At 43.1% G+C, this 12,500-nt stretch overlaps 1 protein-coding gene across 1 annotated transcript in view; it reads left to right on the top strand.

Annotated features, from left to right (window-relative positions):
* Enoph (Enolase-phosphatase) overlaps positions 1 to 12,500 on the top strand; it is a 51,420-nt gene that overhangs the window by 38,389 nt on the left and 531 nt on the right. The gene's annotated exons all lie outside the window — the stretch shown is intronic.

Genomic DNA, 12,500 nt, shown 5'->3' with positions numbered 1-12,500 from the left:
GCTAAAACATTGAGCCGAAAGCATAGTGGTCTATACTAGAGCTACCGTGAGGCAGTTGCCTTCCTGCCCCCCTGGCATGGAAGTCCCCACGGGCTATGCTAAGATCAAAGTGGTCATGGGAAGGCTATTCATATAGGCTGAAGGAACAATGAGATCCATAAGATAAGTCAGAGCGATTTGGTATTCGCGTCAAAACAAACTTGAAGAAGTGGTGGTTGAACACTTCGTGTATGGAGTTGACTCATCTTCATAATTGAGTAAGTATTCGCTAAGGAGACTTACTTGCTCTATATAAATAAATGCCCGGAGTAAATCCTGGCATTTTCCTTAACCAGGAATAAAGGGTAATAAAACTATGACAAATAGTATATTTCATAGTAAGAAAGGAGCAAGGGAGACGCACAAGTAATAAAATAGACATTTTATTATATAATTGCAGGTAAATCAATACATGTCATGCAATAAATAGTAAAAAACATTTACATTGATAAAAATGTACATAGTCATAAAGGCGTGCTCTTGAGTCTGAAAGGGAAGAATCAAGTATTAGTAGGCACTCGTTCTACGGAACGTTAGTCTTTATGTAACACACGTCATGCACGTGGCATGTAGCACTCATGTGGTAATCTACTATGACATTTCACCTGAGGTAAGAACAGTTAAAGAAAACACAAGGTGGTTTCTGCTTCACTACGTATCACTTGAGGGTCAACATAGGCACCCGACGAGTTAGAGTCCCTAATAACTCACTGTTCTAAGCAGAGTTCAGAGCAGGTTTCATAACACTACCTGCGGCTACCACAAATTGTTTCACTTCGTGCACTTGTTTCGCATAATGTTTAAAGAAAACACGCGAGGATTTCCAGCCTGTATAGTTCTTGAGGCTTTCGAAATCCATACTCTGAAAGAGATTCAGAGACGAAGCGACTTTCCTAGGATCATGACCAGCGGGTGTACTGTCTGGATCCGCTCTGCGAATGAAGTAGGTGATTTTTGCTCTCAATTGTTTCAGTGACAAGTCACTGCCCGATGTTTCTCCTTTGAAGAGTTGGCCTCCACCAAAGTTTGAAGTTCTATGAAGATAGACCTTAAGGCTCTCTACTGGACATAGAGAGGCATCTTCCTTCAAGGGGCATATCCTCCACGGGCCCCATCGTTTGGTAGGTAATTCGTTCTTTGCGAGAAACGTCGGATCAGGGAAGAGGGAGAGGTCTCCTGAATCGTTGAAAACGATATGTCCCTCTTCTCTAGATAGTGCCACCATTTCGCTGACTCGGGCTCCCGAAGCTAGAGCGAAGAGAAATATAACTTTCTGAGTCAGGTCCTTAAGAGGGCATGAATCATTGTCCAAGTTGGAGGCGAAGTGGAGAACTTTGTCTAGAGACCAAGTGATTGGTCTCGGAGGGGGTGCCGGTCGTAAACAGGCACAGGCCTTCGGTAGTTGAAGATGTCGCTAGACAGATCTATTTGGAAGGCGTATGACAAAGGTCTGGTCAAGGCCGATTTGCAAGTAGAAATCGTGTTGGCTGCCAAGCCTTGTCCATGAAGGTGAATGAAGAAGGACATGCAAAAAATCTATAGTGATTTTCGAGGGGTTCTTTGCCTTGACGAAGGAGACCCATTTCCTCCAAGACGATTCGTATTGCCTTCTCGTGGATTCGGTCTTGTATTCCTCGAGGAAGTCTAGACTCTTCTTCGAAATCCCAAACCTTTTCTTAGCGGCTAGGGTGAGAAAATCATGAGATGAAGGTCCTTGATTTTCGATGATGAAGCGAAGACAGTCGACTTCTGTATTTGCTGGGAGAGAACTGGGTCCGGGAGGGGGATCAGCGTTGGCTGCATCTCCAGGATCAAGGGGTACCAGTTGCTGCGGGGCCACTTGGGAGCCACTAGAGCTGCTGTCCCTTTGAAGGTTCTCAATTTGGAGAGGACTTTCAGCAGAAGATTGGTGGGAGGGAACAGGTAAATCTTGGCCCATCTGTTCCAATCCAAGGTCATGGCGTCCACCACTTCCGCTTTGGGGTCCTCGTACGGGGCTACATATCGAGGAAGTTGATGGTTGTCGCTCGTTGCGAAGAGGTCAATCTGGAGTTCTGGGACTCGGTGAGAGATGAAGGCGAATGATCTTGCGTCTAGAGACCATTCCGACTCTATCGGGTTGTCCGAGATAGAGCGTCCGCTGTCACATTGCGGAATCCTTGTAGGTGAACTGCAGACAGGTGCCATTTCTTCCTTTCTGCCAGACGGAAGATTGTCAGGAGCACCTGATTTATCTTGGGCGATCTTGAGCCCTGGCGATTGAGACAACGCACTACCACAGAGCTGTCCAGGGTCAGGCGAATGTGTATCGACGGGGGCGGGGAGAGTTTCTTCAGCGTCAGAAGAACCGCCATGGCCTCCAAGATGTTGATGTGAAACGTCTTGAATAGGGGAGACCAAGTGCCTTGAGCCTGTTTTTGGTGGGAGTGACCTCCCCAACCCTCCAACGAAGCGTCCGTATGGATGTTGAGAGATGGAGGTGGGTGTTGGAGAGGAAGGGACCTTTTTAGGGCCCTCGCTTCTGACCACGGCTTTAGAAGAAGTCGAAGTCTGCTTGGGAGCCGTCTCTTGAGGTCTCTTCGAGCGATGGATGCGGAACGTCTCCAGACTCCCGCTGCATCCTTTAGCTGTGCACGAAGCACTGGGTTTGTGATCGAGGCGAACTGTAGAGAGCCTAGAACTTGTTCCTGCTGGCGTCTTGAGATCCGTTTGGATTTTAACAGTCGCTTGACAGACCCTGCTATTTCCTTCCTTTTCTTTGCTGGAATGGAAAGGCGGTGTGACTGAAGATTCCAGTGGATGCCTAACCATTGGAACTTCTGAGCTGGAGATAGGCGAGACTTTTTCGCGTGTATCTGGAATCCCAGGTGTTCGAGAAACTGGGTAACTTTTCTGCAGGATTCTATACAATCCTCGGGCGAGGGCGCCCACACTAGCCAGTCGTCGAGGTAGGCCATCACCTGGACGTTTCAGATGCGGAGCTGTTGTACTACTGCGTCCGCTAGCTTTGTGAATATCCGAGGGGCCACGTTGAGTCCGAAGGGCATGGCCCGGAAGGCATAGTTTTTCCGTTGGAGTCGGAATCCAAGGTAGGAGGAAGCGTGATGGTTCATTGGTATGTGCCAGAATGCGTCCGCCAGGTCTATCGAGACCGTGGAAGACCCTCGAGGCAGGAGGGTTCTGATCTGTTGAAGAGTCAGCATCTTGAACTTGTTGTTCGATATGAATACGTTGAGGGGGGATAAGTCCAGAATGACTCTGAGTCTGTCTGAGTCTTTCTTGGGGACACAAAACAGTCTCCCTTGGAACCTTGTGGACTTCACCCTTCTTATCACCTTCTTGTTCAAGAGGTCTAGCACATATTCTTCCAGGAGGGGTTTGAACGTTGGAAGAATTGCTGGAAGGTTGGGGGTGGTTGCGCCAAGCTCCAGCCTAGACCTTTCTTAAAGATGCTGTGTGCCCAGGATTCGAAGGTCCAACGATCCTGGAAGTGGCGGAGTCTTCCTCCCACCGGAAGCACTTCATTGCTTCTGGGGTCCCGAGGACTTGCTGCCTCGGCCGCTAGCTCCCTGTCCTCCTCTGCCTCTGGAGGGCCGGCGAGAGGAATCTCTGCCGGAACCCCTGCCTGAGCTTCTACCTTTGGGACGAAAGGTAGTGGAGTGCTGCTCGAAGGCGGGGTTGAAGGCCGGTGATGAGGACAAAACCGGCTGTGGGACCAACTGAAAGGTCTGTGGCGGCTGAGCGGCCACTTGGGAAGTAGCGGGTGCCGGAAACTGACGTCTGTGCTGACGTTGCTGGGGTCTATGCTTCGACTGCTTCCTCTTAGGCTGAGGACCGTCAACCTGAGAGGGCTTTCTCTTCCTAGACATGCCCCATTTGTTGAGAAGGTTCCTGTTCTCAGATGCGGCCTTGTCTGTGATCTCCTTCACTAGATCAGATGGGAAGAGGTACTTGCCCCAGATGTTGGAGGAAATCAGTTTCCGGGGTTCGTGTCTGACAGTGGCACTGGAGAACACGAATTCTCTGCAGGCTCTACGAGCTCGCATGAAGTGGTACAGATCCTTGACTAAGGTTGCCATATGAGATTTGGCAAGGACCATGTAATGGTCAGGGACTCTGGTGTCGCCAGCCATTACGTCCATCTGGATTTGGAGAGTGAGAGATGTTGCCAGCCTCTCCTTCGTTTCCTGTTCCCTACGAAGGAGGTGATCGTTTAGCTTGGGGAGGTCCTCATTAAACTGACGTCCAGCAACGTCAGGATCTAGTTTGCCCACCACGAAGGTGTGTTGCACATCCTTCCAGTGTTTGGTGTCGGGCGGGGTGACTGCGGAGAAAGGTCTGCATTCCTCCAATGCAGGGCAGGGTTTCCCTTCTTCTACAGCCTTAAAGCAGGCAGCGAAGGCCTTTTCCGTGAAGGGTATCACCACTTCATCGGCGCAACGTAGGTGAGGTACTTCTTGCTCAGAGCCGGAAGTCCAGAGCAGGTAAAGCCTCTGCTCTTAAGCGCTTTGGCAAGCATAGCCTGGGCCTTCGAGAGATCGAACACTGTTTTCTCCTTCGGTTCGGTCTCTTCCTTTGAGGATGGTTCTGAACGTAGACGGACGTAACAGTCCGGATACGCCTCAAAGCGGGGGAAGAACTCCACTTCTTCCAGGGGTATGGAACCGATCTTATCGCTGACGAAGATCTTGTCGTCAGCGATGACCATATGCTCGGCGAATCGCCACGGATTGTCGCTCGAGCATGTGGGGAGGTCCTTGATGGAGATTTTGCCATAAGGGTTTTCTCGGTGTCCTCCGAGATCTCTGACATGCGTTCATCATGTTCTGAATCCAGGTGATAATCATTCATGGACTGAGCCATGACAACATCAGGTTCCACTGTAATCTGGACTACGGGGATCTGTTCGACTGGGACCACTGAGTCTGGAGAGGCCTTTGGGAACAGCAAAGACCTCATTTCTTCTGTGGCTAGGTATGGTCCAGTGGCGTTCTTCTGAAAGCCACGTACCCACTTGCGTAGGTTGTCCCGAGCAGTGTCCCGAATCTCCGCTGAGGGAGAATCATAGAATACTCTCTGTAAGCATTCTTGGCAGACCGAACAGGTGGTGGGGCCCCAGTATTTGAGATCCCCTCTCTTGTGAGCACAAGGGGCGTGTGTCCTACACACCGTGTGTCCATAGAAGTGTGGCCGACGGACCGCGCAGAAGTCGTGGTCACACCTGACGTACTCCTCCTGTAAAGGAAAGAGACGATGAGTATTGTAGAGTCATAATATGGCTCGTATATAAAGTTAATTATTAACAAGTTAATATTAACTTAAATTAATTGTGATGCACAGAAGGGTGGGTGAAAGGAGACAGACGCATGCCTCGTGTAACCCGCCCGGCTGGTTGCCGTAGCATCGGACAGTCCCAGGTGGCCGTAGGCCTCCATGGAAGGTGTCTTGATAATGGGAATTCCATCTAGAATAACCATATTATAGACTGGGCTTGAAATCTTATCAAGAAAGTCTGGGGATCATGAGATCCTAGTAAGGTTCCGGCAACCAGACGTGCCAATTACACGTAGCGTGCTGGAAAGATGAAACACGCAAGAAGACAGAGTGAAAACTGAACAAAATGTACGATTCCGTACCAGTTTGTCTGCGTTAACAAGCCGTCTAGGTGCGGTTTTTTAGGAGCTATCGCTAGTAAAGATAGCTGAGAGAAGGGGTGCAAGGCATCTTGCCGCCTCCGGACGGGTCCGGCATACCCCCGGCACGCCGGAAGCCGCTCGAGCAGAGTTTCTGGCATTCAAGAATGATCATTCTATGGTCAAAGGAAGCCAGGGTGGCGGCAGCCGGTAGCGGCGGCCGCCGGCAAGGAGCGGCGGTTCCGGCAGCCGGAGGCAGTCGGAGGGTGACAGGGGTAAGGATAAAGGAGCATAGCCGGGGCCGGGGGCCGGCTACTAGTGCCGGCACTCCGGGAGGGGTCGGCAGTGTGCCGAGGCTATGAGGGAATGGAGAGGCCATGGCGGTAAGCCGGCGGCCGGCGGCGATCCCCCGGCACTCGGGGGAAGGCGGCAAGGATAAGGAAGTCACCCGTAGCGGCGGTGATGCCGGGGTAGAGGCGGCAAGGGACAAGCACCAAAGATGGAGGTGGGATGGCAAGGCTGTACTAGCCTAGTCAAGACACCTCTGGAAAAGGTACCACCATGATAGAGGTGAATCTATCATCCTAAGCAGGGGCCGCAATGGCCGGGGGCTAAGGCAGTCCAAGAGAGGACAGGGTGTACCCAAAGAAGGGGTGGAGACTCTTCATGTCGACCAAATGATAACTGACTCCATAGCACTATGGAGGGTCTATGTATCAGAGCGGACAACACTGGGAGCACCACGGGGTCCAGCACTCCAGCCTAGGGTGGAGTGTAGGACAGGGGACATATGAAGCCTAACCTACTAGTAGGTTAGGCTAGGCAAGAGATAGGTTGGGGGGGGGGAAAGGGTCTTCTTATAAGAGAGGATGGGTTATGTACCAGAGCGGCCACCTAGGAAGGGAGATGCTCACCCTAACCTATAGTAGGTGGACCAACTGAAAAACGGTGCACGCGTATATTTCAGCAAGGTACATAAACCAGCCCTCCCAACCTAACCTGGATTAGGGTTGTTAGACCCTAATCAAGGAAGGGAGAAGACGTATCGCAAGGAAAAGGTCAAGGACCGATTCAGCTTAAAGGAGGTGATCCTACCTTTAAGGTCCGCAACACTAAGGGAGGGGTCATTCCCTTAGGTGGGGAGGCGATACAGTACTCTGAGGAGTCTTGTCCTATCACATGTAATAGGGTACAAGATTACCAGAGGGAAGCCCTAGGGCTAGGGATGAAGAGAGCATATAGGGGTCCTATCATAAGGTTAGGTTAGCAAGGCACTCAAGATAACCTACACCCTATATGGTCCCTGAAGGCGAAAAACACTTGCATCACTGTCAATGGTATTGTAAAATAATGCCAGAATCTTCATAACTAACACTAGGATCACTGAAATATCATGCATTAACACTGGAATAGGCTCACTGGCCTAGGGGCTAAACAAAGCCTACTGGTATGGGGTCAGCGAAGACCCAACCTAATGCGTCAAAAACACGATATAAAGTTCCTAGCTATGAAGACTAAATAACTAATAGCACTGATTAGTGATTTATATACCGGTAAGGCTGTTGCGGCTAACTAAATAAGGTATGCAAGCAACAGCAGCGTCATAAAATGGCGCTGACCGGTTTGGCAAAGCTCTGCCACAAATATGCAAATATTTCGAAAAGTAAGATTTACTTTAAGGTCAGAGCTTATTTAAACAATACTTAAACCTTTGTACTCAACTTTCCAGAAGAAGATGAAGCTGAAGGTTGAGACATGGTAAGGATGCAAGCAGATAAAGTCGCACAAAGGGAAAAACACGTCCATTAAAGCGAGCTACTAGTAAAAGGAATGGGGATGGACGTGACGTCATCAAAAGCAATGGCGTCCGTCTGTTTACATCGCGAGTACCGATATCGCCACATCTAGATTGGCTGCGGCTCAGCTCCCAGCCACTCCCTGTCCACCATATTGAAGAGTTAACTCTGAATGGGTGCAGATAGCTATGTGGCACGTCTATACATGCGTGTCCCCTGTTGATACACGATGTCTTAAGGGGAAACCCTTAAGATACTCGCTCCAGAAGTTAGAATTCTGTGATAACCTGTGGTTTAATTCTCTGGGAAAATCCTAGTAGTGATTACCCAAGGAAGCTACCAAAAAGGAACCTTCCATCAGGACGCCATGGCTTGAGCCCAAAAAGGCAGCTTTTGTTTCGCTGAGGCCCATTTCCGTTTCCGGCGGATGTGTCAGACGGTGTCAGACAGAGCTGCTGGCCGTTGTCAGTCACGCAGGGTTGCCATTTCTGACATTGTTGAAAATGCGCTATAAGAGCTTCTAAAACACGCCAAAATCAAACCATTGTTCTCTAATCTTGGGTAGTGCCATGGTCTTCCATTGTCTTGGGTTAGAGTTCTCTTGCTTGAGGGTACACTCGGGCACACTGTTCTCTCTTATTTCTTATTTCTTTTCCTCTTGCTTTGTTAAAGCTTTTTTATAGTATATAAAGTGATATTTATTTATATTTATTTTAATATTGTTGCTCTTCTTAAAATATTATATTTTTCCTTGTTCCCTTTCCTCATTGAGCTATTTTTCCCTATTGGAGCCCCTGGGCTTATAGCATCCTGCTTTTCCAACTAGGGTTGTAGCTTAGCAAGTAATAATAATAATAATAATAATAATAATAATAATAATAATAATAGTCTCCTATAATATATACTGATATTATTATTATTATTATTATTATTGTTATTATTATTATTATTAGCTAAGCTACAACCATAGTTGGAAAAGCAAGATGCAATAAGCCCAAGGGCTCCAATAGGGAAAAATAGCCCAGTGAGGAAAGGAAATAAGGAAATAAACAAATGAGGAGAACAAAAATAAAGCGAAAATTGATACAAAACAATATGTCAAACTCCATTAGATGGAAAAGCGCTGTGTTTCGCGCTAGATTTGTCTAAAATTCGTCAAATAGCGCTCTTAGGAAAAGAACGCGCTAGACTTACGAGAAACAAGCCAGATCTAGCGTGAAAAGCGCTAAAATGACAACTATGGTGGCTGAGCTCTTTTGGGGAGACTTCGGGTCTAGGAGGGCCTTCCGTTTAGCCCCCGGGGGTGGGGGGGGGGGGGTAGGCTCTGGTTGTGTTGGCTACCTGACAAATTAGATGTGTTATTATTATTATTATTATTATTATTATTATTATTATTATTATTATTCGTTTTGGTTGTGTCGCCTACCTAGCCATTTAGAAATCTGTCATCATTATTATTATTATTATTATTATTACCTCCGCCAGGAGGTTATGTTTTCGGTTCGGTTTGTTTGTTTGTTTGTTTGTTTGTTTCTCTGTTTGTCTGTCTGTCTGTGGACAACGTAGAGGCCACATTTCTACACGGAATCACTTCAAACTTGGCCAAGTAGTTCCCCAATGTGTATGGAAGAACTGATTAAATTTTGGTCAAGGTCACCCCAAGGTCAAGGTCACAGGGGTCACTGGTGTCACTATGACATAAGTGGCCATATCAAGAGACAGAAATAAAGCACTGACTTTTGCATAAGCCAACAGGGAAGTCCTAGTCCAGGCGCAACCCATGGGTGATGTTCAAATTTATAAAGGTCAAAGGTCAAGGTCATATTGGTGCATTATATCAATGTCATATTAAGTATCAGTGGCAAATGAACAAAGATCACTTGAAGGTCAAAAGTCAAGCAGGTCACTTGAAGGTCAAGGTCACGTGAAGGTCAAGGTCATGTGAAGGTCAAGGTCACCTGAAGGTCAAGGTCACGTGAAGGTCAAGTACATTTGAAGATCAAGGTCACTTGAAGCCAAGGTCATGTGAAGGTCAAGGTCACGTGAAGGTCAAGGTCACTTGAAGGTCACGTGAAGGTCAAGGTCATGTGAAGGTCGAAGTCACATCAATTCATGATTCTAGGACATATGGCGCTCTAGGTCACCTTGGCGGAGGTATGTCCTCTACGAGGACCATGTCCGCGTTCAGGACTTGCTCACTTGTTATTATTATTATTATTATTATTATTATTATTATTATTATTATTATTATTATTATTATTCGTTTTGGTTGTGTCGCCTACCTAGCCATTTAGAAATCTGTCATTATTATTATTATTATTATTATTATTATTATTATTATTATTATTATTATTATTATTATTTGCTCGGGATGAGTGGGCTACCTGACCAATTAGAGATCTGTGTTGTTGTTATTATTATTATTATTATTATTATTATTATTATTATTATTATTATTATTATTATTATTATATGTATATATTCATTTAAATGTATACACACACACATACACACACACACACACACATATATATATATATATATATATATATATATATATATATATATATATATATATATATATATATATATATATATATGTATATGTATATATATACGTATATATATTTATATATATATATACAGTATATATATATTGTACCTTGAAGAAGTGTATTAAAATGCACGAAAGCGCTTGGTACTAAAGCTTTTTATTATTTCCTACTGGCTTTTGCGTATATATATATATATATATATATATATATATATATATATATATATATATATATATATATATATATATATATATATATATATATATATATATATATACATCCAGACACTTGCTTTTCGTTATATAGGGGACATCATCATTGCCATTATAAGACTGCAGTTTCACGCATAACAACATCTATCATTTTGCGTATTGATTAATAGGGTCATTGACATACGCTACTCTAACGTCATGGTTCAGTTGCGTAATTGCGTCATTCCTGTTTGTTTAGGCCATATTCCTCATAGGCTTACACTTGCGTAAACCACAACAAGATTCACCTTGAAAGGGCGGTGCCTCTAAAGTGGGAGTTTTTACCATTTTTTTTTTTTTTTTTTTTTTTGCGGCGGAAATTGATTTCGATTCTATATTTGAGGATTAAATAAGTAAGATTAGTCCCTCAAATCCATTTTTTTTAAAATTCCTATTCCTGTTTAAAATCCAATTATTCAAATTCCCGCTTTCTTCAACATTCCAATTCTTCTTCAAAAATCCCAATTTCCATTCCAAATCCAATTTTTCAGAATTCCAATTTATTGTAATTCCCATCTCTACAAAATTCTAATTCATTCAAAAACTCGTTTATCCTGAAAATTCATTTTGCCAAAATTCTCATTTATTCAAAATCCATTTTGTCAAAATTCCCATTTTTCGCCAAAATTACCTTTTCAAAATTCTCATTTCTCCCCAAAATCTCTTTTCCAAAATTCCCATTTTTCTGCAAAATACATTTTTCAAAATTCCCATTTTTCGCCAAAATCACCCTTTAAAATTCCCATTTTCCTCCAAAATTCCCAGTTTCCTTCATAAATCCCCTTTTTCAAAATTCCCATTCCTCTTCAAAATCCCAATTTGTCAATAATTCCAATTTATTCAAATGAATTATAATTTATTGAAAATCCTATTTTTCATCAAAATCCATCTTCTCAATATTTTATTATATTCAAATTCCCATCTCTACAAAATTCCATTTTCTTTTTCAAATTATCATATCTCCCCAAAATCACCTTTTCAAAATTCCCATTTTTCTCCAAAATCCGTTTTTCAAAAAACCCATTCTTATTCAAAATCCCAATTTTTATCTTTTCAAAATCCCATTTTTATTCCTCTTCAAAATCTCAATTTTTATTCCTCTTCAAAATCCCAATTTTTATCTTTTCAAAATCCCATTTTTATTCCTCTTCAAGATCCCAATTTTTATTCCTCTTCAAAATCCCAATTTTATCTTTTCAAAATCCCATTTTTATTCCTCTTCAAAATCTCAATTTTTATTCCTCTTCAAAATCCCGATTTTTATCTTTTCAAAATCCCATTTTTATTCCTCTTCAAAATCCCATTTTTATTCCACTTCAAAATCCCAATTTTTATCTTTTCAAAATCCCAAATTTTTGTTCCTCTTCAAAATCTCAATTTTTACTCCTCCTCAAAATCCCGATTTTTATCTTTTCAAAATCCCATTTTTATTCCACTTCAAAATCCCAATTTTTATTCCTCTTCAAAATCCCGATTTTTATCTTTTCAAAATCCCATTTTTATTCCTCTTCAAAATCCCATTTTTATTCCACTTCAAAATCCCAATTTTTATCTTTTCAAAATCCCAAATTTTTGTTCCTCTTCAAAATCTCAATTTTTACTCCTCTTCAAAATCCCGATTTTTATCTTTTCAAAACCCCATTTTTATTCCACTTCAAAATCCCAATTTTTATTCCTCTTCAAAATCCCGATTTTTATCTTTTCAAAATCCCATTTTTATTCCACTTCAAAATCCCAATTTTTATTCCTCTTCAAAATCCCAATTTTTATTCCTCTTCAAAATCCCAATTTTTATCTTTTCAAAATCCCATTTTTATTCCTCTTCAAGATCCCAATTTTTATTCCTCTTCAAAATCCCAATTTTATCTTTTCAAAATCCCATTTTTATTCCTCTTCAAAATCTCAATTTTTATTCCTCTTCAAAATCCCGATTTTTATCTTTTCAAAATCCCATTTTTATTCCTCTTCAAAATCCCATTTTTATTCCACTTCAAAATCCCAATTTTTATCTTTTCAAAATCCCAAATTTTTGTTCCTCTTCAAAATCTCAATTTTTACTCCTCTTCAAAATCCCGATTTTTGTCCTTTCAAAATCCCATTTTTATTCCACTTCAAAATCCCAATTTTTATTCCTCTTTAAAATCCCAATTTTTATCTTTTCAAAATCCCATTTTTATTCCTCTTCAAAATCCCAATTTTTATCTTTTCAAAATCCCATTTTTATTC

Source organism: Palaemon carinicauda, chromosome 18 (assembly GCF_036898095.1).
Source record: "Palaemon carinicauda isolate YSFRI2023 chromosome 18, ASM3689809v2, whole genome shotgun sequence".
Classification (NCBI taxonomy): domain Eukaryota; kingdom Metazoa; phylum Arthropoda; class Malacostraca; order Decapoda; family Palaemonidae; genus Palaemon; species Palaemon carinicauda.
Note: the sequence above shows the minus strand (reverse complement) of the source record. Positions and strands in the feature narration are given on the sequence as shown.